At 40.9% G+C, this 27,634-nt stretch overlaps 2 long non-coding RNA genes across 2 annotated transcripts in view; one reads left to right on the top strand and one right to left on the bottom strand.

The window, feature by feature from the left end:
- Positions 1-1,740: 1,740 nt before the first annotated feature.
- LOC309531399 overlaps positions 1,741-27,634 on the top strand; it is a 57,840-nt gene continuing 31,946 nt past the window's right edge. Inside the window, exons 1-2 of the long non-coding RNA XR_014219295.1 lie at positions 1,741-1,784; positions 5,464-5,628. This is a non-coding gene — a long non-coding RNA (uncharacterized lncRNA). The remainder of the gene's footprint in view (positions 1,785-5,463; positions 5,629-27,634) is intronic.
- Positions 4,348-8,721, bottom strand: LOC309531393. The gene is made up of 2 exons (XR_014219288.1): positions 8,409-8,721; positions 4,348-4,962 (listed from the first exon to the last, which is right to left on the bottom strand). It is a non-coding gene; the product is annotated as an uncharacterized lncRNA (long non-coding RNA).

Here is a 27,634-nt window from a genome sequence, read left to right on the forward strand (position 1 = left end):
GACCTCAATGACTCAACTAGTCCAACCTCCTGCAATGAAGAAATCTCAGCTAAAGCATCCAGGACAGATGGACAGCCAACTTATTATTAAAAACCTTCAAGGAAGGAGAGTCCATCGCCCTTCCTGGGAGTTCATTTCACTGGTGAACAGTTCACACCATCAGAAAGCTCTTCCTAATGTCTAGTCAGAATCTGCTGTATTGGTTCCTACCCACTGGAGCAGAAGAAAACAAGCTTGCTCCATCTTCCATGTGACAACCCTTGAGGTATTTGAAGATGGCTATCAAATCTCTTCTCAATCTCCTCTTTTCCAGGCTAAACATACCCAGCTCCCTCAATCATTCCGCATAAGGCTTAGTTCCAGACCCTTGATCATCTAGGTTGCCCTCCTCTGCATGTGTTCCTGTTTGTCAATATTATTCTTAAATTGTGGTATCCAGAACTGGACACAGTACTCCAGGTATGCTCTGATCATGGCAGAACAGAGTGGTACTATTACTTCCCTTGATCTGGAAACTATACCCTATTCAATTCCACAAAAGTAGAAGCACATTCTTACCCTCAATAAATTTTGGGCACTGTGGTTGGTTAAGGGTTACAGAGAACCAGACAGAGGGCCTTCTTGGTAGTGGTGCACGCCCTGTGGAACGCCCTCCCATCAGATGTCAAAGAGATAAAGAATTACCTGACATTCAGAAGACATCTTAAGGCAGCCCTGTTCAGGGAAGTTTTTAATATGTAACGCTGTACTGTTTTTAACACTTATTGGGAGCCGCCCAGAGTGGCTGGGGAAACTCAGCCAGATGGGTGGGGTATAAATAATATTATTATTATTATTATTATTATTATTATTATTATTATTATTATTATTATGGTTGCTGGAAACTGCAGCCTTATGAGGGATAAACTACAGTGCCCAGAACTCATTGAGGAAAAGAATGTGTTTTGTATGTGTTTTAAATAAGTTGTGTGTACCCAGTCATAGAGACATATGATGTGATTCAGAAAGTACAGAGTGTGGATGTTTCTACAAACAAAGACACTGGAAAGAAGCTATTAAAATAATATGCTTTTAAAATAACAACAAAATCCAATACATGTCTACTCACATAAATCTCAATGAATAATACTTCTAGGTAAGTGATTATAGCAGCCTTCCCCAGCCTTTTACACCCCAAATATTTTGGCTTGTAACTCCCATAATCCTTCATTGTTTGCTATGCCACCTGGAGCTGATGGGAATTGCATCCAAAAGATCTGGAGAGCATGCCCCCCCTCCCACTGCCAACTGGTGGGGCTGTACAGACTGGTGGGGTTAATGCCACATCCACAGCCCTGCTGTACATGGTGGGCAGGATAGAAGATGGGGGCAGGTTGATTGCTGCATCAGTCCAGACTGTTGGTGCTGCAGTCTGGTCCACATTGGACCCAATGTCACCATACAATGGCAGTGGGACTGGTTCAAGAGCCAATGGACCTTAGGGTTACTCAATCCCTCCCTACCTCCAGAATGTCCTTTTTTGGTGCCTTCCATTGACAGCCACTAGTGAAGATTCCACTAACAGCACTTTCATCCCTCTGTATGTTCAGTGGCTGGAAGAGAAAACTCCATTCTAGTGGTAGCTGAGGCAGGGGTTAACTAGTGGGAGGCATGCTTAGCTGGCAGAATGGATGGAGTGCTAGTTGAAGGGAGTTTGAAATGCTCTGTAATTAATAGACACTCTAGCTGCAGTAATATGAATCTATAGCTCTTTCAGGAAGTCTTGTTTGGTGTTAAGTAAACAGGTAAGTGAATAGACATATGCTAGCTCCATTGTTGTTCCTGTCATCAGTCATGAGGACAAATGTCTAAAGGCGGGAACTTGTGGAGCTTCCTATGCATTTTAGAACCCTGATTTTCCAGGGCTTCTAACATGTACATGGAATCTCCATGAGTACAAGAGGCTCAACTTTCAGTAGCTCATCCTCTAACAGCTAACTCATGGAGGCCATCTGGAGCAGTGAAAGAGGGAAAGAACTGTCATACTCCTTACCACGGTCTCACATGTTTACTTAACATGGAATTGGTATGCTGGAAGAGGGCTTTTAGGAATAGCACATTAGCAGAAAAATAACAGAATAGCATCAATCAATAAACACTGGCATCATTGTTTAAAATAGTATTTTGAAATAGGGTGTGAGCTATTTATGTATAAATAATTAGTAGGCAATACCATTAGCAGTTTCTGTGGTAGTGGATTAATCACTCCATAAATTCCAGCTTTAGACCGGGCTACACAGTGTGTGTTTATCCAATATTTCCTCAGCAAATAAACTAATATAGATAAGATATTGGTGTTCAAGCCCTAAATGAAAAACAACCATTATTCAGTGTCATATATGTCAATATAATAAATGTCCATCGTGATTCTTATAAAGAAAGAAAAAATGAAATAAGTGAAAAGAAGTGTGAAATTTATTTTTATATTAGAGCCTGCTGTAAATAATAATAATAGTTTAACATCAGCTGTCCATAGTAGCTGCTTCTGTAAATTGAGGCTGGGAATGAAATTCAGTGATAGATTTGAATGCTACTGGTGGGTTAGAGATGCCATGTTGTCAGAGGTTTGAAGATGTCTGAAGCTCTGCTGGACAAGTGGCAGTAGGGTGGAGGGGAGGGAAGAACAATTTATCCACTCCCCCTTTCTTTAATGCCTCCCATACGCCTCATTTTTGTTTCTACTGATGTCAGAACTCTGGCATCAGTAAAGTAAGGGCTGTGGAGGTTTGTGCAGTGGCTGGGAGGTGCTTGATGATGTCATAACTTCTCCCTGAGGCTGAACATCTTACTTTCTCCATCCCTCCATCCAGAAAGATAAATCTAAATGTTATTTGAGCTGTGGAACATGGCCACAGAGACCACAGGATTGCAGTCGTAATATTTCCATGGTTATTATAGAAACTCCTCCCCATGTTATTTCATCAGGCATCCCTGGAACTAGTTCCTCAGATTTTGGTGCTGCAACTTGGAGAAGACGATTCAGTGCAGATGACTTAGCTGTCACTTAGTATGGGAGGTATGGGAGTATAGGTATGGGAGGACTTAGTTAATGCCTTAGCATGGTCCCCTGAGTTGCTTACCATGTGATTTGAGATGCTGGAGAAGAGGGTGTGGTAGGGGACCACCATTTCAATAGGATTGAGAGAACTACAAAGAGAATTAGGAGGGATGTTAAGTAGAAAATTTCTGAAAATTGGAGGTGATTATATCTCACATGCCACCATTATATATAATGTTGTTGTTGTTGGCATCCCTCTGTCTCGGTAGACAATGGAGGAATGTGCTTTTGGGTGGTGAAGTCAAACTGTTGGAAGGTTACAGCACCTGCTGTGGCTGTAGCGACATGTGCCTTTATAGAGACGATGATGTGCATCTCTCCATGGAGGAGTGGGACACTTTAATTAAGGAACTCTGGGAAGACCTGTTCAACCTAATGATCTGCAGAAGGACTGAGGTTTACTGAGCTTGAGCTGGCTTCTTCTGTAGTAGGTGGTGTGGGCAGAGGAGTGAAGAGACTGCCCAGATGAGCCCCCTGAGGCACCTACATGGTGAAGTAACACTGCCAAACCTACCTCACATTGCCAGCCAGTTTAAAGGGGTTGAACCTTTTGACCCTGGACACGTCTTCATTCCAGACAGCAGGGGAGGGTTGGAGCAAACAGATGTTCTCTGTTTGAGCAGGAGAAGAAGGGAATGAACCAGTTAACTTAAAGCTCCAGTGCTCAGAGCCAGGGTGGTGTCACTCCCAGGAGAATCTGGAGAAAAGCTCCCATCAGCCTCCTCCAGCTAGGCTGCTCACTTAGATGGAATTAATCAGTCCCATTTTCTTCAGTCCTTCATCACAGTAGTTCAGTAGTTAACAGAGTAGTGATTCTTTACCCCAGATCTGGCCCCATGTCTTCCTTTCCTAGGGTGGGGGGTAGTTCAATTTCCCAAGGTTTCTGGAAGCCTTCTTTGGAATGATATTTTTTGGGGGAAGAGGATACCAGAGTACTACCAGTGAGCTCTGCTTGGTTCAGTTTTATCTGTGCCTAGCTTTATCGGGAAAGTTTCACAAGGAGGATGGAATTAAAGCACCTCAGAATTCTGTCTACACGTGCATGGCTTTTAAGAATGTGTTTGGACTGCTGGAACGGATTGAGGACCAAACATGTTGTTTGCTTTTTTAAAAAACTAAATACTGTTGCAAATGGTATTTTTAAAAATACATAAATAAATCCTGTTTTCAGTTGTGAGCCTTTCTGTTAAAAGATTTGTCAGCTGCAAGAAAAATCCTAACAAGCACATCACAAAAATAACTGATTCTAATAACCATTTCTACGGCTCAGTCTTTAATAAATCTGTTAGCGGCAAAGGCAGAAACAGTAGCATCACATCACTAGAATTGGCATCATATGTTTCACAGGTTAGGTGAGGTGCTACTCGCTCTGAATCGAAGAGGCAGCAGGAAACCTTGCTGATTAATTTTACGCCATGTACTAGTGTGTGGCTCCTTTGGGTAGTCATGCTTGGCAGTCCAGGTTTGAAGCACTTGGTAGTCAAGTCTGAAGCAGCATATTCTATTTATGTTGATTTCAGTACTAATGACTTTGAAGAGAGAAGTTCAAAAGATGCTTACTTCTGTGGAATAATCTAGCACCAGCTTGATTCAGATCAGACCTATGAAAAGTCAAATGCCAAACCGGGACAGGGTGGGAGGAAATCTTCTGTGCCACTAATTGCAATGCCAGTCCTCATTAGCACTTTGTCACTGCTGATTGCTGTGCTGCTCTTTACAAGTATTGTGACCGCAAAGGGCCTTATCAACTTGCTTTCCTTGACTGCACAGGATTTGCTCTGAGTCCCAGTGACGTACAGCAGCACAATGTTGAGTGAATAGTGCTGCAATAATAGCAACTCAGAGATCTAACAGAGGCCTCACTTCTGTTTTTACAGATAAAACAAGAAATGGTACGATTAATGTATGTCTCCCCCACCACCTTGCTTCCTTTTGAGCATTTTAAGAAATTGTTCTCCAAACTTAGTGAGGCTTTTGATTGGCACTCAAATTCTTTGCAGGTTTGTTTGCACTGTAATTATGCTCTTGAACACTGACATATTAGAAAGAAATTCAGTGCATGCTAACCCCTTTCAGGCATTATTTGCAAGGGATGTAACGAGGCTGGGAGATCCATTCAAATAAAAATCAGTGCTGTTTTTGTTCCACTGAAACTCGCTTTTCACCAAATACTACATTATTCATCTTGTTCACTATTTAGCATAACTTACATAGCTATTTGTTTAACGCATTTCAGTGTAAATGAAATGTTGAAACAATTATTTGTGGAATCAAAAACCACAACAATGATTGTATTTGCTTGGTTGAGTTCTGTTCCTGACCATAGATGAACATGTGAACTGCAGCAATATATTCTTCCTTTTCAGTTTGCACCAGAATTGTCTGGCATCCCTATTTACTGCAGTACTTGCAAAGGGGTCTGTATCCTCAGTGGTGCCGCACATGCCAGCAATGTTACCAAGCTGATTCATGCTCCGCTGGGTCTGAAGGGGGCAGTCTTCATTCCATAAATGGTTTGCGACATGGGAATGGTAAGTCTGGTTCAATCCAATCTCGGGGACTCTTTTTACAATGAATGTGCCCCTGTCAGACTCAGCCAATCATATATCAACTTTCCCATAGAACTGATTCCCTCCCCCTGCAACTTATCTGATAAAGCTTAGAAGGACTGAGCAAAGGAGAGTTTCCACCATATTCACAGAAAATTTCTCACTGTGCAATCTCTATGTTCCCAGTGCATGGGCAGAAGTCACATGAACCCACCACCTCTGAAGCTAAGCAGTGCCTGGTCAGTGCCTTGATGGATGATCACCTAGAAACCACACATTTGCTGTATAGCAGCTGATGTTGAGATTGAGAGATCACAGTGAAACTTGCAATGAAAAGTTACAATTCTTCATTTAAAACCTGAACACCTGCTGATGTTAAGATTCCCTTACAACTTTTGTAGGGGATTAAATTTGACCATGCTTGCATTGTGATTTGTTAAAAGATCACTTGGATATTATGTCAGCTGACCAACTGGCCAACAATATATGATTTATGAATGACTCTCCCCAACAGTAGATTCTGATTTGCTGAGTATTCCATCTTCACACTTTTATCATTAGCCAAACACTATTTGACTTCCTTCCTCAGCATTAAAGAGTCATTGCGTCTTTGGGTGTGTTCACAGAAAGAGATCTCCAACACCTTAATCTGAAGCAGAGGAGTTTTGGGGGTTTATGTATGTGTAGTTGTTTTTACAAACAGTTATTAATGTAAAATGAAAAGCCAATGGCATATTTTTCTCAGGGAGTTGACATCTGACATTGTTCCACTTGAACAAAGATTTGTGGGTTATTTTCCCCCAAGCTGCTTCTACATTTTATGAACTGTACTGCAGTCTTTTAATAGTTTTGATTTGATTCATTTGTTCTACTGCATTTCAATAAAGTAGAATGTGTTCATACATTTTTTATGTAGTGTGTTAATAGCTATCTGCACATACTGCTTCGTAAGCTTGTTATTTAGAAGCCTTCATGGAACTCAGGGTGAAGGCAGATGGAAAAGAAAGAGCTCACTGCAGGTCTTTCCCTGTTCTGGGAATATATGGACAAAATATATGGACAACAACTAACTGAACACTGTCTCAAACCATCAGCCATGTGCATCTTGCTTGCTACTACCACCTCTTCCCAGGCGATGATGCCCAAAATAGTGCCCAAACAGCTGATTGTCCAAATGTTAGAAGCTGCACCACTTTTGTCTGAGGCTCCCAGCTGGAGGGAACTTAATCTTCTCCGGCTGGTGAAGGATGTTAAGGTAGGAAGAGGACTAGGAAGAGAAAGAGTGAGTGGGAAGGCAGGGAGGCACATGGTGGATTGCTTTAGACTGGCCTGTAAGAAGGTTTTTCTGTTCAGTAGTAAAATGAGCCTCACGGTATAGCTGAAGAATATGAATATGCACACACGTTTAGGCAGGAATAATCAAATGCAGACATATAGGATGGGTGACACATGGCTTGGCAGCAATACACATGAAAAGGATCTTGGGGTCTTAGCAGACCACAAGGTTATCATGATTCAACAGGGTGGTGCAGTGGCAAAACAGCTAATGCAATTCTAGGCTGCATCAATAGACATATAGTGTCTAGAATCAATGTATCACTCTAGATCAATAGTACTGTATCACTCTATTTTTCTTTGGTTAGATCCTGTCTGGAGTACTGTGTCCAGCTCTGGATACCACAGTTTGAGAAGGGTATTGACAAGCTAGAATGTCTGTCAGAGATTCTTTGGCTTTGACTACTACATTGCAAGGCGTTGGAGTAGATGACCTTTGGGGTCCCTTCAAACTCTACAATTTTATTATTCTGTTTCCAGGTGCATATGGCTTAGGTGATTGATGCTGCTTTATCCCTTTGGCTTATTTGTTTGCTTTTTGCTGAGGCGTTCTCTATGCTTTTATTGTCCTGACTTTTAAAAACTTTATTTATGACTGTTTTTTGTATTTTGCATGATGTAAGCCACTTTGGGCACTTTAGAAATAAAGCAGAATGATGGAATGGGAATATTTTAGTAAATAATTAAATAATAAGAATGCTCCTTTCGCAAGGGGAATTATGTAATTCTGAAACTGATACAACATTGACCTTGCCAAGGGCATTTCCTAACCAACTTCAAGATGGCACATGGGTAATGAAAGCTCTACAAGATTTGCCATACATAAGCATTGCTGGCAGGCCCATTTATAACTTAATAGACAAACACACCATCACCTCTGGGTCTACCACAATTGACCTGGTAACTTCAGCTATGAAGTGATATTAACAAACAGCTTTTTAACTCCTAATTCAACCATTCTTACACCAGAGAAGCAGATTCTATACATTCAAAGCTGCTATCTTCATTACTGTACTACAAATATTTTTCAGAAATATCCCTGGTTTTTAAACATTGCTCTCAGTGTCTGAAGACCAAATAATTAAAATGGTCCTAAATACTGGGGCAAATTTGAAAAGGAGCTTTGTGTCAAAAAGGAGGATCACTGTATCATGATTGTAGACATGCTTTATTCTCAGTGGTTCATGATTGCTGACCAGCAATGTTTTCACTATAAATGCCCTTAAGCTGCCCTTAGTGGTATCAACACATAGCCTAAAATTATTTGCTATGTAGCACTGTAATGTAAGCAGCATTTGTACCTGATCCTGATTGGTTGCGATCATTCAGAGAGAAATTTCAGAGTGTGTGCGGTTGCCTGTGGGGAAACACTGCAAAATCACAGGGTGGGGAGATAACATCCAGGGTGCTATTCTGAACACACTTACTAGATCCAGACACTCTTGGAGGGGAAAGGTATCCTTCTTAATTCTCTTTGAGTTCTCAGAGGCTTTTGATACCATAGATCATCTGCTGCAGCTGAGTTATGGGTGGGTGGCACTGCTTTGTAGTGGTTCTGGTCCTACTTGGATGGTCGCTCCCAGAGGGTGATAACTTGGGGAGTCCTCATCGGCCCTTGGAGCCTGCTAGAGGCATGTGGTTTTCAGGTGGTAGTGGTGGGGTCACTCTTATAATTTTTCTAAATGAAGTCATATTTAATTGTTATAGACATTTTGGCTGTCCATATGCATAACAAAAATTCCACCACATCCTTCCAGCATAACAATGGTCAGCTGACATATTTACTGCAATCTCTGAGAAACTGATACATCCAAAAAGGGGGGGAAAGTGTCTAGCAAACCCAGAAGATCATGTGAGTAACTAAGGTGTTCAAGGCAATGATTGGATTTTGTCCTGCCAAACATGGAAAGTTGGCAAAGTTAAGGTTTAACCAGTCTTCAGTGACTTCATGTGTGCAGTGCACTATGGAAACAGGAAGAACCCTTTTATTTTTGTCTTAAGTGGATGGCTTTGGATCACCACCATCATCAAGAAATAGGCTGAGAACTAATATTCATTCCAACCCCTGGAAGTTGATGGTTTGAGGTGCTGTTTCAATAAACAAAATCTATCAAAGTCTCAGAGAGGAGCTGAATGTCATCAGAGTATGGTGCGCAATGTAGTCATACATCATATCTGGTTGTCAAGGTAACATACCATTGCCATTCTAAGAATAATAGATCTTCCAAATCCTTATAGGACTTAGTGCAGTTGTCAGGTAGTTAAGCTACCTGGTTTCATAGAGTTCAACTTCTTGTTGAGGGTTTCAGAAGAGATCAATGTATTAACTTTGTGAAGATCAACAGAATATACCCATTTGAACAACAAAGCTGTAATTCCAGTGTCCTGTGTGTTATTCAAACACACCCACCCCTTACAAAACAGCATCTTGCAAACTATTTGTAATTGTCTGGACACAATATTGGGATGAGAAAGAGCCCATTGGAAGACCATCTGCCTTACATCTAGAAGGTCCCATGTTCAATTCCTGGCTTCTCCATGTAGGGATAGAAATTGTCCTCTGCCTGAAATCCTGGTGAGCCACTGTCAGTTGGTGTTCACGGTACTGAACTAAATGGCAACTTCCTTTGTTGCTTCTCCATGTCAATTTTAGATTACAAGTGATTATTGCTGGATTCCAGCTCTTACCTTCCCCTACTATGGCAGCATGACCGATAATACCTGGAAGGCCACAAGTTCCCTGTCCTTGACCTTTAGGATCATACAATGAAACACTTGTTTAAACTAAATGGTCCATGGAAACAGCCCATAGCCTTCAAAATGCTGTCACAATTACAGAAACTCCAGTGAGGTGTTTGCATGTGTGAATGAGCTGTTACTTCTCATGGAAGCCTAGTGCAATTTTGTGTACATGCAGTGGTTATTCACAGACATTTGCATGTTTACCTTAGACTATTTAACAGCTATATTTTTTTTATCTTGAATAAAATACAGCATTTGTAGAGAACGCTGGAACCTTCTGCTTTTTTATTTTATGATATGTGACTGCAATTTTGGTGAAACGAGGAAGCTATGACTCACATAAAGTGGATTTTGAGGGTGTTCTATGATGTGTGAAATGTATCTGTCCTTTTGGTGAGATGCAGGGTATCAAAGCCATCTTCTGTTCTGTTTTTATGCCATTTGAAAACCTATACAACATCTATTATGATATCTCTTTTAGTCAAAATTGAGGACCCCCCTGGTCTTTCATATACATACATGCACCTTGCAGAATGGGATGAGCTTTTCTTTGATGTTTTCCCACAGTGATGGTGACTGTTTTTGTAATTATTACAATCATATTGGATTTATCTGAAATCTTGAACAGCTGCTGCCAGCCAGGATCAGGTTGTATACAGTCAGAGCCATGAAGTTTATGCAACGTTAAGTGACACCTTTTAAAATGGAAGAATTATGTGAAGGGAGTCTTCCCTATTGTATTTACTTATTATCAGACCAGCTTGGGTTAAAGCAAAAACAAAACTTAAACAACTAACCTTTTTAACTGACCTAGAAAATATTGCACTGTCTCTTTAGCATGGCAACTAAATTAATTCCTCTCAATTAATTCCTCTCATGAAAAAGAACAGAGTTCAATTTCCTCCCCATAGAAATAATTCATAATTTTATGATTCAGTGGAGCTGGCTCATTAGATTCCATATGAAGGTACACTGCACATCTCTATGGCATAACATATAACTATTGTGTGTGTGGTTTTTTTAATGCTCCTGTGGCTGCTATTTTTGGCCACCTCCCTTGAAGTGAAAAGCAAACAAACCTCCAGAAATGTAAATACACACACTGTCAATGAAAACAAAGAAGCTGCGGGAGGGGGCATTATTTCCCCTTAAAAATCTGGTCCTTTTAATATATGCCTTCATTTTATAATCTTAAAATGCAACTTGTTATGCTTAGCACAGTACAAGGTTGTAATATTATCCTTCTTGCATATATAATGTATAATCTCCCTTCTTTATACAATTATTTGGAGACCTCCACTTTTAGCTAGTAACCTTAGGCTCAAAAGTTATTAAGTCCTATTCTTCCATATCCATTACTGCTTTGATTTGCTTTACTCATGATACTTCACATAACTTTATATCAAATCTTGGCTTGAAAGATTGCCTATCCTTCAAGCAAACCTTCTTCCAATAAATGGAAAACATTCTCCACTTACTAAAACATATATATATATATACCCCACACACAATCATTGTATCCACTCACTTTAAATCTAAATTGCAGCGTATTATTTCATTTTGTTTAGCACACTGCATCTATTTTAAATATTGACAGTTGAGGCAGATTTTACTATACTTGGATTATTTTAGACATATGGCAGTCCCCATGTGAGCACACAGGGATGCCATTGAGCTGGCAGTGCAGCTTGGCTTATGTGGAGACACCAATTGTATGAATCATCACCACCATATGTCCCATCCCTCCCTTATATACAGATGTCCTGATTTCCCTGATAGCACTTAGAGTCTCTGAAACTCTCCAAACCATTGGAGAAAGGGTGTTCTAGTGACATAGCGGAGTCATACCTTGCTTTTTTAGACATAGGGCCAAGTTGAAATTTTCCAGAAGTATTTTATTTGGAGAAAATTTCTGATTTCTTCCTTTTTTTCTCATTGCCCCCTATAAAAATACCACTTTACAGAATTATTTCTGAATACCCTCCAACATTTTGTTTGTGGTGACCACCATCTTCTCTCCACAAGGCCACAGTATTGTAGAGAATACAAAATGGTGGCCAGATTTCCAATGCAGTTGCCATTGTTGCTACTTGCAGTGGCAGAAAAAATCCAAAAACAGCTTGAAGGAAAAAAGAAAGGAACTATACTACTACCCCCACTTCTCTCCCCAACTACTACAACTTCTTCTCCTTCTCCTTCTCCTTCTCCTTCTCCTCCTTAGGTCACCTTCCTCATCATGAACTCCTGGACCACCGCCTTGCCGACATGGGGATCCAGGGCACAGTCCATCAATGGCTGCGCTCGTTTCTCTCTGGTCGGGGACAGAGGGTGGCGCTTGGGGGGGGACTGTTATCGCGCCACTCCCTGGTGTGTAGAGTGCCTCAGGGTGCGATACTCTCCCCGATGCTTTTCAACATCTTTATGCGCCCCCTCGCCCAGCTTGTCCAGAGTTTTGGGTTGGGCTGCCATCAGTATGCCGATGACACCCAACTCTATCTGTTGATGGATGGCCATCCTGACTCGGCCCCAGACACACTGATCAGATGTTTGGGAGCTGTGGCTGGATGGTTATGTGGGAGCCGGTTGAAGCTAAATCCTTCAAAGACAGAGGTCCTTTGGCTGGGTCAGGACAATATGGGATTGGGGGGGGCAACTCCCATCTCTTGCAGGGTGCAATTAGTGCCAGCACCATCCATTAAGAGTTTGGGTGTAATCTTCGACACCTCCCTTTCCATGGAGGTGCAGATTGCAGCTATAACAAAGGCGGCATTTTTTCATCTCCGCCAAGCTAAGAGGTTGGCTCCTTACCTCTCTCGCCCTGACCTAGCCACTATGATTCACACGACGGTCACCTCCAGACTGGATTATTGTAACTAGCTCTACGTGGGGCTGCCCTTGAGACTGACCCAGAAACTCCAGCGGGTGCAGAATGCTGCAGCGAGACTCCTTACGGAGTCCTCGCTGCGAGGTCACATTCACCTGGTGCTATACCAGCTGCACTGGCTCCCGGAGGAGTACAGGATCAGGTTTAAGGTGCTGGTTTTAAGCTTTAAAGCCCTACACGACCTAGGACCCTTGTACCTACAGGACCGCCTCTCCTGATATGTTCCACAGAGGAACTTACGATCTTCAAACAAAAACATCTTGGAGGTCCCAGGCCATAGAGAGGTTAGGTTGGCCTCAACCAAAGCCAGGGCTTTTTCAGCTGTGGCTCTGATCTGGTAGAACGCTCTGCCACAAGAGACTAGGGCCCTGCAAGACAGAGCTGTTCCACCAAGCCTTTGGCCAGGGCACAGCCTGACTCCCTCCTTTGGCAATCTTCACAGAACCCTAGCCCAATGGTTGCCATCAATTTGATTTGAATTAATTTTATAATGAAATGATTTTAGAATGTTGTATTATTTTATTGTTGTTAGCCGCCCTGAGCCCGGCTTCGGCTGGGGAGGGCGGGATATAAATTATTATTATTATTATTATTATTATTATTATTATTATTATTATAATTAATTTATTTCCCAGTCTTTATGAGCTATTTTCCTGTAATTTTCCTAACAAAATATGTGACTTACACACACTTAGCAACAGGTCTGGTGCTTTTCATTCTCTTCTATTGAAAGTCCAGGCTCCTTCACAGCAATCATATAGGTGTGATTCATGTAATGCAAAGTAATCACCATTGGATGCAACCTATAACAAACTCACAACAGTAGATTCTGATGGTGATTTTGAACATTATACTCAAGCACAGCAGAAGAGTTACTGACTTGTGCTTCCTCTTGTTCAAAGCTTACCTGTTTTATATGTGAAACAGCGACCTGTCCTGAGTAGGAAAATTCATGAGTATGATGCCTCAGAAGTTAACACATCTAAGTGTCCAAGTCATCACTTTCCATTTTGCAGTTTTACATTGCAAATGAGGTGACAAGTCAGTTCTGCTTCCTCAGTCAACAGTTGTTTGTAGTGTCAGAAACTCTGCAGAGAATTTTCTGCATATATGATCTGTGTGAATGCATTTTATTTCTATATGTTCCTTTCCTGTTGCTACCGAATGGTGAGAGAACCTGATAAATATGTAACAACAACAACAACCCTAAATGCTACTTGTTAAGTATAAAAATGTGTAGACTGGATGCAGGACTTGCCAGGCTATGCAGATTATGAATACTCCCTTCATCATGTTTTGAGGGCAATATTTATACTTGTATTAATAGAAATAGGGAAATACTCATTTTGTTTCCATGGAGAGAAGAAGTAGACAGATATAATAACATTTTAGAGAGAGAAAAAGAACCCTTTTTTAATCTGACACTTTTCCATCAAAACTAAACACTTGGGAAATGGTGTTACCAACCATTTTCAGTGAAATAAAGCAATTTGAGAGTCTGGAAATAAATGTATTGTAACGTTTCTTTTCATATTGATGTTAAATTTAAGACTAGCATAGGAAAACATTTGCCTTTTGAGTTTGGCATCAATGACTGTATTGATCTAGTGCCCTAGTGTATGCCCTGTTTTGCAACCTCATCCAACTACACCTGAGAATTCTTCCCTTTTCGTCTTCCATTTTATAATAATAATAATAATAATAATAATAATAATAATAATAATTTATTATTTATACCCCGCCCATCTGGCTGGGCCTCCCCAGCCACTCTGGGCGGCTTCCATAAAAACCAAAAATACAATAAAATATCACACGTTAAAAACTTCCCTGAACAGGGCTGCCTTAAGATGTCTCCTGAATGTCAGGTAGTTGTTTATCGCCTTGACATCTGCTGGAAGGGTGTTCCACAGGGCGGGCGCCACTACCGAGAAGGCCCTCTGCCTGGTTCCCTGTAGCTTTGCTTCTCGCAGTGAGGGAACCGCCAGAAGGCCCTCGGCGCTGGACCTCAGCGTCCGGGCAGACTGATGGGGGTGGAGACGCTCCTTCAGGTATACTGGACCGAGGCCGTTTAGGGCTTTAAAGGTCAGCACCAACACTTTGAATTGTGCTCATGCATTGTATTGTCAGCTCTGCACATACAGTACATTCCTTCTGCTGTTTATATAATGCAGGCCCTGGGGAAAAATAACTGAGTGAATTATAATAAACAACATATTACGGGCAATCAATAATATAACAAAATCTTAATTATAGGCACAACCATGCAGTTGTGTATCTGATGCTCTTAAAAATAGGGGCTATATTCATTTGTATTATTTATTTATTGAAATATTTATTGCCTGCTCTTCATTGCAATAACAATTCCAGAGCAAGTTGCATTAAAAATTTAAATACAGAATATGCAATAAAGCATCATAAATAAATATACCATATTCCTCCACGAGTGGAAAACTAAAAGTAATAACAAAGAGACACATGTGCTAGTGATCAGCTGATGCCTGAATGTAAAGACGGGTCTTCATCTGTTCTCTAAGACTTATTAGGGCTGGTGTTAACCACATATTAAAGAGGAATGCATTCCATCATTTCATTTGTTTATTTTGAGAGATTTCCCCCCCACAACTGCCACCTTGGCTCTGTTGAGTTCTCACAGCACAGCCCCATTGAGTTCACTAAATAATTGTTGTTCCACATGATAACTTTAATTGTTATCTAGTTATAACTCTTTTAGAACCTTCTGTTGGAAAAGAAATACATAAATATTGTAAGTACAGTAAGTGAATACATAAAATCCCGATCACTATCTCTCAGTCTGTCCTGTCTCACAGGCTTGTGGTGAGGAGGCATCATGTAAACTGCCTTGAGCTCACTGAAGAAAGCAGAATATAATTGTGATAAAGCTACTGCGGAAACAGCAAATTACCTGATTAGGGAACATCTGCCATAGCTTCTACATCAAGCAAAATGTAAAGAAAATAATGAGTGGTTTATTTTAAGTTATGCTTTCATAATAAATGATTTCCTTAATATATGTTTTATTCAGTCAGTAGTAGGATTTTTATATAAATTTTGCTTTTGAAACATCTATATTAAATTATTATTATTATTATTATTATTATTATTATTATTATTATTATTAGACATATACACTGCCCTATACCCAGAGGTCTCAGGGCGGTTCACAACAAGACCACAACTTATAAAAACAAACCAAAAGCAGTAACCCAATACCCCCCCAAAAGCCACATTCTAGAAGGATGTTGAATGTCAATAAGATCAACCAAAGGTCTTGTTAAAAAGGAATGTTTTTGCCTGACGCCTAAAGGTGTATAATGAAGGTGCCAGGCGAACTTCCCTGTAGATCAATAGATAAAATCTCTTAGTCTCTCTTAGTATCCAGTCTATGTTCACTAACAAATCTGTTTTAGTCTGTTCCATTCATATACTCCAGAAAGTAGAAACAAAATAAAAAAATTCCTTCCAGTAGCACCTTAGAAACCAACTAAGTTTTTTATTGGTATGAGCTTTCGTGTGCATGCACACTTCTTCAGATAGTTGTTTGTCTGTCTATTCTCTACGCATTTGCATACTTCTTAATATACCAGATTTTGCATGATGATTTCCAAGATCAAGGAGCACCATTTTTTGTTTGGATCCATTTGGATACAATTTTGGATCAAGATGGCAAGGCTGAATCTTTAAAAACTACACTATTTTGTGTCATGAACTGGCAGGACTTTGAGGAGGAGGATCCCAGCAAGGGGTGCAGCTGGGACTGAGTCACTTGGGGGCAAGCTGGGGGTAGGGAAGGAGAGGTTGGCATAGGTAGTACTCACATGGTGACAGAGGATGACGAGGGGACAGCGCACAGGAAGCTGAGCAGAGGGACCCCTTGCCAGAGCCAGAGAGGCCCCCGTGCCCATGAACATGGTGGGTCCTGAGACATAGGGAACAGTGGGCTGTGCACACCAGGATGCAGAAACAGGTCAGTGCTTGCAGCCCAGTTCATTAGCTGACTAGGTGGGGAAAGAGGCATGTGATTCCTCTGCTGGGGCAAGATGAGAGCAGGTGAGGGTCACATGGTCTTCCACCAGAACGACCCTCAATAGTATCTTTAACACTGGTTCCAGGAAACCTTCCTTGACTCATGGAGTGTCTGGTTTATCTTCTGAGAACTCAATGTCTGGCACCAGGTCAGGGCTAAGCACAAGGCCTCCTATTTGAATACTTAGGCCCTCTCTGATCTGTACAGCAGACTGAATTACTGTAGATTCAGAGAGAACAATAAAACCCAGAATTACTACATCTTTACACATTTTTGGCACATCTTATCACCTCTATAGTCTGCAGTCACTTCATTCAAGATCTATTTTATTTAAGACCATGACACATTTGTTCAAATAAATGCACACCTCTGGTCCTCGAGCACTGGAGACGGCCTGCAATGTCACATACTGTTTACATTGTAAATTATGATTTTTAAAAAATTCTGTTTTAAATCATGCTGGATCTTCATCTGTCTGTGTATATCATTCTCTCTCTTTTTAATATCATTTGGATCATTTTAACATATTCCAAGCTGCACATTCAATTAAAATTGAACTGAAGCAATGAAGATGCAGCTGCTCTATAGCCTGAAATAAAACATGAAAAAAATGACTGAATTGGAGTTCACATTTGGATGAGGTTTTGTAAACCGTGTGATGTCACCCATGCTATCTCAGAACATATCTTTCATTTTATCCCCAAACCAGAGTGATTTCTCCAAATGAATCATAATTTGTTATCTTGAAGCGCTGTAACTTTAAAAGGAAAACCTGTGGGTTGTTCTTTTCTTCCATTTCTAGTGGGCAGTTTAAAATGTGTGAAATATATGAATGGAAATACTGAGTGGGGGGGGGGGGAAGCTTCATGTCTTTTCCAGTAAATACTGTTTGTATACAAAGAGCTACAACTATATATATTGTATGCATGCCATCTGCATACCTTATGCTACGTATACACTCTTTTGGAGCCCAAGAGTGGGGCATCAGAACCACAAACCAGAGTGGTTTTCTTTCAGAGTCTGAGATGCCCTAATTCTGCAGGAAAACACTGGGATGCCAAAAGGAAACCCTGTCCCGAAACCTCCTGTTCTCTGTCAAGCAAAGGAAAAGCAACCAGTGCTATTTTTTCCCCTTAGAAAAACCATCCGTTTAGTTTAGGATTTCCCTTCTCAGTTCAAGCTATCATCTCTGTTGGATATCTGATGTTTATTTCATGTCTCTAAAACTTCCCATTCATCCTTGATTACTTTAATAACACATTCCAAGCCTAGTAAAAAGAAGCGATCAACCCCAGAGCCTCTCTTCATGTAGATTGCTCCTCACTACAGCAGGAGTTCCTGTAGGGTTAATATACTTCATTTCTTGGTTCAAAAGCTCTGATAGTAACTGACTACTTCCATAATAGTCACCAAAGATAGGGGGAAATAGGGTGGGCAGGGGTAGTCAGCTCTGTTTTCTTAAAATATTGGGTTGGTGTTGTCCTAAAGCAAATATTGTCAGCATACCACAATGATTCTGTTTTGTTGTGCTAGCTTAGGGAACTGAGCTTGGCTTTCATGCTGAGACAATATAATGGTTTGGCACTGCTGTGACAACAGTAGGTACCGCTGTCATAAAGCGGTGCACCAAAATCTTGGCATATTACTGGGAGGATATGGGACATGAACCCCATAATAGCTAGATGACTATACCATAGGTAAAAAATGATGATGATGACGCCCTTCCTAAAAGATTTGCATTCCTAAAAGAATGTATGTGGCCATGGAAACTTCTTTGCTAGTTTAATGACATCTAGCTGATGTACAGTTATAATTGGTTGCCGTGCTACTGATTAGCCATCTTGCTTCTTATTGGGTGCTTAAGGTGACAGAAGCCACTCTGTGTGCTATTGCAGCAATATCTAATTTCAGGACTGGGGGTACATTTGCTTTTTATTTTCATTATGAAATTTCATTCGAAATACATTACCAAAATGTAGAGATCTTCTGTACTGCCTCTGATGGCAGCACAAGTCAATTTTTAAAGCACTTTACACATGCAGCAAATGTAATTTTGTTTTTATTAGCAAGCATAAAAACATACCTCTCTGGTTCAGGTTTCCACGTAGCTTATGTTGAAGTAGGGTGTTTTACTGCATTGTCATCTGAAATGAAGACCTACAGTAGACTTTTCTGTTTTCAAAAACATCCAAGGATGATGTGCAAAAGTAGCCTTCGCATAATAGAAAGGTATTTAATCTGCAGCAAGGAACTAGTTACTATGCCAACAAGTCACCACAATGAGAAGTATTTCCAAACTCTTCTATTATATGAAATATTAACAGAAGATAAGATGGTAATTTACTATTAACCTTGGTGCAGTAACTTAACCTTATACGTAACCATTTACTTGTACAACAGATCTCTCTGCTGCTGTTAGGCAGTGGAGAGCTATTTTACTGGAAGGCCTCTTTGAGGGGACATAAGAAAGGACCAATTGGAAATTTGACATGTATTTCATACACTGGATCCCTACACAATTGGACCTCACATTTGCCAGTCACTGTGGCTTACCAATGGTTTTGTCTGAGTGGGCGGGAGACTAAATTGCCACCTTCTGCTGTGTACTGCTCCACTGTGGGCTCAAAGTTCCCTTTAACTGTGATTGATTCCATGAGATTCACATAGTGTGATCCAAGATATTGGAAAGGGGAATGTGGAGGGATGTAAGACATCCTGCTAAATTGAATGGAATGAGAAAAAAGGTACATGGGATGACAGAATGCTGCCGTATACTGAGACAGACCACCAGTATAGCTAGCTTGATATGCTGACTGGCAACAGCTCTGAAGAGTTTCAGATGGGATCCCTCTCAGCCCTAATTGGAAATGCTGGGGATTAAAAGTGGGAAATTTGCATGCAAACCATGTGCTCTACCTCTGAGCCCTAACCCTTCCCAAATATGAGCACTGTATTGGCTGGGGAACGGTGTTTCCATGTGCGGCACTGGTGCTGGCTCGCCAGATGCAGCTTAGTCACGCTAGCCACGTGACCTGGAAGTGTCTTTGGACAGCGCCAGCTCCCGGCCTCTTGAGCGAGATGAGTGCGCAACCCTAGAGTCGGTCACGACTGGCCCTGATGGGCAGGGGTACCTTTACCTTTACCTTTATTGGCTGGGGGCTGATAAAGAGCATCCTGGTACAGCTGTTAAGCTCCAGGACATTTCTTATAAAAAGTTAATTTACAGAAGGAAAGAAACACTTGTCAACTATGGAGAGTGACTGTTTTAATTTCAGGGTATGGTCAAAAAGTTCTATCTGTGCTAGTTTTGAAAGCTTTGGTTTGAGTTTGGAGGCTGACCCCTCATTTGTGCAGTAATGTGATGAGAATTAGAGACAATAAGATTGGGCTGTACAATTATCTTTATACAGGCACCTTCAAGTACATACATGTCACAGTATTACAACCCTCATTTAAAATCAGCACTTTTCCAGCTGTCAGCCATGTTCACTGTTAAGTAAAGCCTTTTAAAATTCTTATCAGTGTGTTTTTATAAGGGTGTTTGTTTGTGTCTATCCACCCCCCTACACACACACACACACACACACACACACACACATCCTAGCCCCACACCATTATTACTTAAATCAAGCTAAATGAATGCCAAACAAATTTGTCAGTTTTGAAAAGAAAACTAATATCTGCACTGCTTGAGTAATGCCAGCAAATCCACATTATGAGCTTAAAATGGATTGATAGTCATTACCTCACCATAAGGGGGCTATAGTTTGGTGAGGGGAGTTACAGAATTGCCAGCAACCTCGCTCTCTCAGTTCTATGTATGTTTCTCTTATGGTCGAATGTAAGTTCAAGATATAAAAAGTCTAATGTATAAAAACTTGTATTTCAATTGCATGCACTTCCCCTAAAATATATACATATTGTATACATTTTGTACACGTTATTCACATAGAATGTACATGTTCCTACAAAAGATATCTTTGGCACACACGCTGGATCCCTAATGGAGCACAAACTGCACCAGCTTTGGAGTTGCCATAGTTTATTTCCCTCCAATTTAATTTGGGGAAAACTCATCACACCATTTGTGCTGCCAGTATGAGCCCAGTTGATCATTGATAAAAGGTGGCTATCTTCCTTTGGTCCTATTCCCATCTTTTGGATTGCTCTGTAAGCAGCTTAATACCAGGATAACTAGGAAATCTCCATCCACATGGAAATAACCTTTCATTGAAATCATTTGGTGAAACCCTTCTGCATTTCTTGCCACCCTCTGTAGACAAAGAAAGGGTGTACACACTTAAGGCCTTTGACCATATTGTAACTAGAAGTTTTCAAGGGGAACTTTTGTTGCAAAGAAGTTCAGTATCCAGAGAAAAAACTATGTCTGATCAGTACATGAGTCCAGGAGGTGTCAATCAACTGAATTCATGCTGGCATAAGAATGAAATGAATTCCTTGAACATCCCTACTTGGACATTCTAATTAGTGTAAAGGCGGAATGGAACTCCTTTAATACTTGCAGGAACACACATTCCTTTTCAGCATGGCATTTCCATCTTATGACTTTTTATTAAAAGTACAATGTGAACCTTTTTGCAGCTTGGAAAGACATTCAGAAGATTTTTCATATTTTCTGAGGCACGGTATCCACATGGGAATTTGTAACGTATTTTAGACTAACTTAAAAGAAAGCTAAAGTGTGTAGCGTATCCATTTAAATGGTAGATGGCTCTATGCCAAAATGCTGATTCCTTCCCCCCCCCACCCAAGGTTTGAAGAGTAGAGAACGTATACTACTTACACCTACATATTTATTGCAGCTTATTAGATAGAGGTAAATATGTAGTTGTTCAGAGGGCGGGCGGGGGCAGAATGATTTCTTTATTCCCAGAACATGTATAACACAGAAAGAAATTGCCTGAATTCACCTTATAGTGATATATTTTGTGTTTATTTCAATTTTCTCTGCTGGTGGTTGAATGAAACTCATGGGTGCCATTTAGGAAGGGGGGGGCAGTTACCTCCATGTGGTTCAGACCACATGAGAATTATTCAAGAGCACCTATATATTGGATCAACTCACAAGCTCCATGTAGGGAGTGATTCTTAGAATAAGAAGTATGTTAACTCTGTGTGGCGAAAACAGAAACCCTTTTGCTTCAAAATGATAACACAAACCCCACAACCATAGGGTGATTTGTGCTAATATAGTACTATGAGATTTTTTTAAACATGAAAAAGCACCAGAATGCTTCTAAAAGCACTTTTAAAAGATCTTTAATCCTTCTGGGAGCAGATGTTTGATTCTATCTGAAATGATGTTCATGATGGAGCTGTATCTAGGGCAAATCTTAATGGGGTGATTGGGGTATTACAGTGCTTAAAATGAAAACAGGGCTTTTTTCAGCAGGAACTTGACAGAACTCAGTTCCAGAACCTCTCAGGTGACTACCATTGCCATTCTAAGATATTAAGGGAGGTGTTCATTGTGAGTTATGGCACCTCTTTTTCTAGAAAAATAGCACTGGATCTAGTCCTGAACTCTGTTCTCTCAGTGATCAACAAGTCGCTAATGGGAACTCCACTAACTGTTGTTTGTTTGTTTGTTTGTTTATGCCATCTGAGCTGGTGGCTATATTTCTGCAATCATATGTTGATAATTTCCATATTTTAATTATTTATATTGTGTATGAAAACTAATCCCATGGGGGAAAATATTTGTCCTTCTAAATAAGGATAAACACAGAAGAGTAAGCAGTCTTTTTTTCTTTTCTTTTTTGCTGTTTCACACCTCACAGGTTCATCAATTAGAGATGACCTAGAAACTTATCTGCTTGGTGATGAGGCATGCACAGTGTTTGATATCTAATTCTCCCCCAGACACACAGCTGCTGTGTGGGGCTAATGGCCATATTTACAATATCCCCTCAACCTTCAAATTGCCTCTGCTGCTAAACTCAGCAGATTCCATAAGGCCATGAAGAGTTACTGCTACTTAGCACATTCCTGACTCCCGCCTTTTGCAAGTCATAGCAGTTCAGCAGGAGCATTAGGGATGGTATCTTACATTTGTCAACACAAAGTTACTTTCTAAAAAAGGCAAAGGGGAATTGTGATTTGGAAGCTACAACCATGTGTCGTTGGCCCCCCCCCCCCTGAGACTTTACTTTCATAGGTTCAGCTTAATGAGTAGCTCAAGACTGAGCCTGGAGACACACACAAAACAGGGACAGAGATCAGATTTTGATCATCCAATGGTGTATGGATTGGGAAATGCCACACTGATGAACTGCCCTATCAACAGCAGTCAGTGGCAAGATGTCTTAGTCAGGAGAACTGGGCAGTGAGACCCATCCAGCCCCTCAGATTATTCTGCCCAGTAGCAATCCTGACCCCACTTACTTTCACTGAATTCAGTAGGACTGATGGTTGAGTAGGCACAACTAGGATTGCACATTCAAACCAGTCATTCACAGAATGTTATTACAAACTGAGCCAAATGGCACAAAAGTTTAATCATAGTCAACATTGTTGCATTGCTTCAACAGATCCACACACGGCTGGATAATTCAGGCTGTACATATTTCTTGCATTCATGCTGACCATTTAAATAAAGGAAAATGGGATACAAGAGCTTGTGTAGCATTATCAAAATCAGCTTAACTGTGCAAGTGATTAAGAAGACAAGAGCCTGCTGGATCAATCCAAATGTTGATCTAGTCCAGCAGTTGCTTTTTTTTAAAAAAAAAGTGGGCAGCATCAAAGATTTAATGCTTTTGTTCAAATAAAACTATTAAAAATATCTTTATCTGGTGAACTTAAATGATCTTGCAAGAACAAATAAAAGAGAAGTGACTCTTTCTAACTTGGAGGCTTCACTCAAATCAATATTGGTGTCCTGCCTTGGGACTTCGAAGCACAGCACAAGGAAGCAACAAAAACAAGTGTTTAAACCATTAGATTTGAACTTCAATACAACTTGTTCCCTTTCTGGCGGAAGCACGGTAATAGCAAGCTTTGCAGTGTGTTTTATAGCCTCACACCCAGAGATATGTTATGATTTGAGGCCTCTTTTCTAGAACTAGCTTCTTAGTCTGCCAGCTAGGCCTCTCGTTCAAAGGATGAACTATCAGTCTCACTCAGCAGCTCCTGTGAACTCACATTATTCTTTACATTACAGCTACATTGCTGTCTTCTGTGTATTTTCTATTTTTCAGCTGCTGAAAGCTCACTATGTAGGCAGTGGCGTAGCGTGGGTTGTCAGCACCCGGGGCAAGGCAAGTAATTTGCGCCCCCCTAACCCTAACCCCCAGATGTTGCGCCCGGTGCAGCCGGCCCCCCCTGCACCCCCCACACTAAGCCACTGTATGTAGGAGCTATTTAGAAGGAGCTAAAAGGCAGGAGTTCAAATCCTGGTCATGGTAAAGGTAAAGGTAAAGGTACCCCTGCCCGAACGGGCCAGTCTTGACAGACTCTGGGGTTTGTGCGCCCATCTCACATCTATAGGCCGGGGGCCAGCGCTGTCCGGAGACACTTCCGGGTCACGTGGCCAGCGTGACAAAGCTGCATCTGGCGAGCCAGCGCAGCACACGGAACGCCGTTTACCTTCCCGCTGGTAAGCGGTACCTATTTATCTACTTGCACCCGGGGGTGCTTTCGAACTGCTAGGTTGGCAGGCGCTGGGACCGAGCAGCGGGAGCGCACCCCGCCGCGGGGATTCGAACCGCCGACCTTTCGATCGGCAAGCCCTAGGCGCTGAGGCTTTTACCCACAGCGCCACCCGCGTCCCCTAACCCTAACCCTAACCCCCAGATGTTGCACCCGGTGCAGCCGGCCCCCCTGCACCCCCCACACTACGCCACTGTATGTAGGAGCTATTTAGAAGGAGCTAAAAGGCAGGAGTTCAAATCCTGGTCATGGTAGATAAGGCTATTTCTCTACCAGAGCTCTGCCAACATTAAATATTTTAACTACACCCAATCTTTTTGGCTGTTTTTTATTTTTATTTTTAGGACAGCCTTTTAATGCCACTTATTTGATATGTCTGCACCTGATGTTCCAATAGATGATAGATGGAGAATTTTCCACACATGACCAAGTTTGGAATACTTAGAAATATAATATCACTGACATACATAGAGCAGTCTCTCAGCTGCCAAATGAGTCCTTACCTTCAGGGAAGATCAGTGGAAGAAGTAGTAGAATCTGAGTTTTGATAGACATGGATCTTGTCTTCCTTTTCCATCATTGTACTTTCCTTTACCCTAGAAACTCATATGTATACAGAAGCTCATGTTGTCACAGAAATCATATGGTTGGGTCAGCACCAGTAGGTTATATCACTGAATGTTTACTTGCAAACTCAGATGTACACATAGCATAATATTCATCTCAAGGATGTGCCAAAAAATATGATCCTCGTATTCTTCTGTAGCTCATATTTAATCTGACTCAGAGATGAATTCTCACCAACCGTCTCTCATTCACCCACTTATTAATTCCCCAAATCTATCTTTTTGCTTCAACCTCACTTACTAGCAGTTAGGGTAGAAAATTGTATCCCCTAGTTGGTAATTCAGGCCTGAACAGGGCTTGGAGATGGGGGGCGGGGCGGGAATTCCTTCCATGTTTGTGTGTTCTCTCTCTCTTATATATATATAGAGAGAGAGAGAGAGGGAGAGAGCGCGCGCGCTTGGCACAAGAGCCAGAGATAAAATGTCTCTTCAACCGACTATGTAGTTTGGGAAAGAAGGCAGAAACAGTCTTGGGAGGATCATTTAGGGACAGGGTGGACATAAGAGAGGGGATCTTGGGAGTTCAAAGGGGTTAGTTTAGGTTGGTTTGAACAATTTTCATGCCAGCCTATCATGTGCCAGGAATAGCTCGTGCATCACTATTCATTTTTCACAAATTTCCTTCCTACAGTAAATGCAATATATGCCATGGACTTGTTCCCAACAGACTTATATAAAGCAAAATAGATTGTGCATGTGGAAAGAATGGCTTTATCTGAAATATAAGCTAATTGTTTTTATTCAAATAGGTCTGCCTTTCGCATAGCTAGCACGCTATTACTCTCACAAGAGTTTTCAGCTAATTGTTGTATCTGCCACTTGCTAAATTTGTTTGCTAAATTACAAAGTCACAATGAGTGCACAGCCAGCCACTCCCCCGCCAAAATATCTTTACTCTAATTGTTTTATCTGCTGCTTGCTAAATCTGTTTGCTAAATTGTACCTTTCATTGAGCTTACACCAAAACCTTTTCAGGAAGCAATTAGTACCTACTGACATATTTTATAGCATCGTGTATACACTTTAACTGCACGGGTGGGTCTGAAGGAGAAATGTAGAAATAATACAGCTGTCAAAAGACTGTACTAAAGCATTGCCCAAGGCTTTCATAACAACATTCCTGTTATCGGACAAACATTGTTTCAGAGACATGAACTTGAAAGCTGTTCTTCCACATGTTTGTCTTGTTTTTGTTTTTATGACTGACAGAATATTGTTACTCTAATTCAAAATCTTATCTCAGGGCCATATTCCCTGTTTCTGCTTCTGTGATGCAGAAATGCACTCCAAATATAGACTTACTGGAACCAGTACCACTACTCCTACACCAAAGGACTGATTTAGAAAGAGTAGTGATAGCAGGCTGTCTGTGTATTCCACAGGGATGGGGGAGAAAATCAATTCAGTTCAAACTGAAAAACAAGTCAGCTTTCACACTTCCCAAAACAATATGTGAAATGAAACATAGCGATCCTTTTAAATTCACATGTCTCTAGATTTTGCAATGCAGTCCTCTAGCCCAGTAATGTGGGCAAAAGTGCATATACTATGGTAAGTGTACAAAAAATGGATAAATCAGTAAACATAACGTAATATACAATACTGTATTATGGACAATTGCTTGCAATAATGTGTATGTTCCAGAAAAATGGATACAAAAATGTGTGTATTTGGATAAAGCCAAACTAAAATCCTATGGAATCTTCATGAGAACTATTTTTTTAAAAAATTAAAAAGAAACTGATAGAGAAATGCGGAGAACTGAATGAAAGACTGGAAAAATAATGAAGCAAGCATAGCCAGGGATGTTGTGGGTTCTAGATCAGCAACATCTGGAGGGGCAAAGGTTCCCTACAACTGAATTAAATAGATCAGATATCTAAAGTAACCACCAGCAAAGGAACATAAATGCGTAGCCCTATTCAGGTAGTCACCTGAACATTGTTTAAAGTGCCCACAAGTGTTACCCCATCACCATGTATGCAGCTTGTCACATTCAGCTGAGCACTTGTATAAGTCTCCACATGAATGGGAATGTTGCTAAGGTTGAGGCTTCTTAGTGCATTCCACAGTGAAGGTGTGAGGAGGAACCCAACTGTGAAGGGACATTGAGAGTGGAACTTATGGGTGAGTCTCCACCTACTCCTCAAGGAAACAGCTGAATAAGACTGAGCTTGGCCACATTTACAGAAAAGTAGTCAAAAGAAGATGATAGCAAAAAGCTCTTACTGTAAATACCAGAACTTTGAGGTAGATTCCACTTAATCTAAAAACCTGTCTCCACACACATGCCTTAACGATTGGGGTGTTAATTACCTTTTCCTTCTGCTGGAAATCTTCGATATTTGCATATAACTGTACATAGAGAATGTGGAAGGAAAGAAAACTCACCCGCCTCAAAGGAAAACTCTCCTCCCAATCTGGAAGTTGCAATAGCCATTGAAGACTTTTCTTCTCCTTTCACAATCACCCTGAATGGCAGGACATGCCAGCAATCCACCTCACTGGCTACCACTACGTATATGATAGTTTTGTACATATGGTTTGGAGCACACTTTGCTTATTTGAGGGAACATCTGACAGTATGATGCCTCGCCTGATTTATAATTTAGCTATAATTTAGCTATGACTTGACATTTGAATTTGCTGAATGTGTAGTTCATTTGTAAGTCATGCACCACTTCC

The sequence above is a fragment of the Podarcis vaucheri genome, assembly GCF_965113315.1.
Source record: "Podarcis vaucheri genome assembly, chromosome: 4".
Classification (NCBI taxonomy): domain Eukaryota; kingdom Metazoa; phylum Chordata; class Lepidosauria; order Squamata; family Lacertidae; genus Podarcis; species Podarcis vaucheri.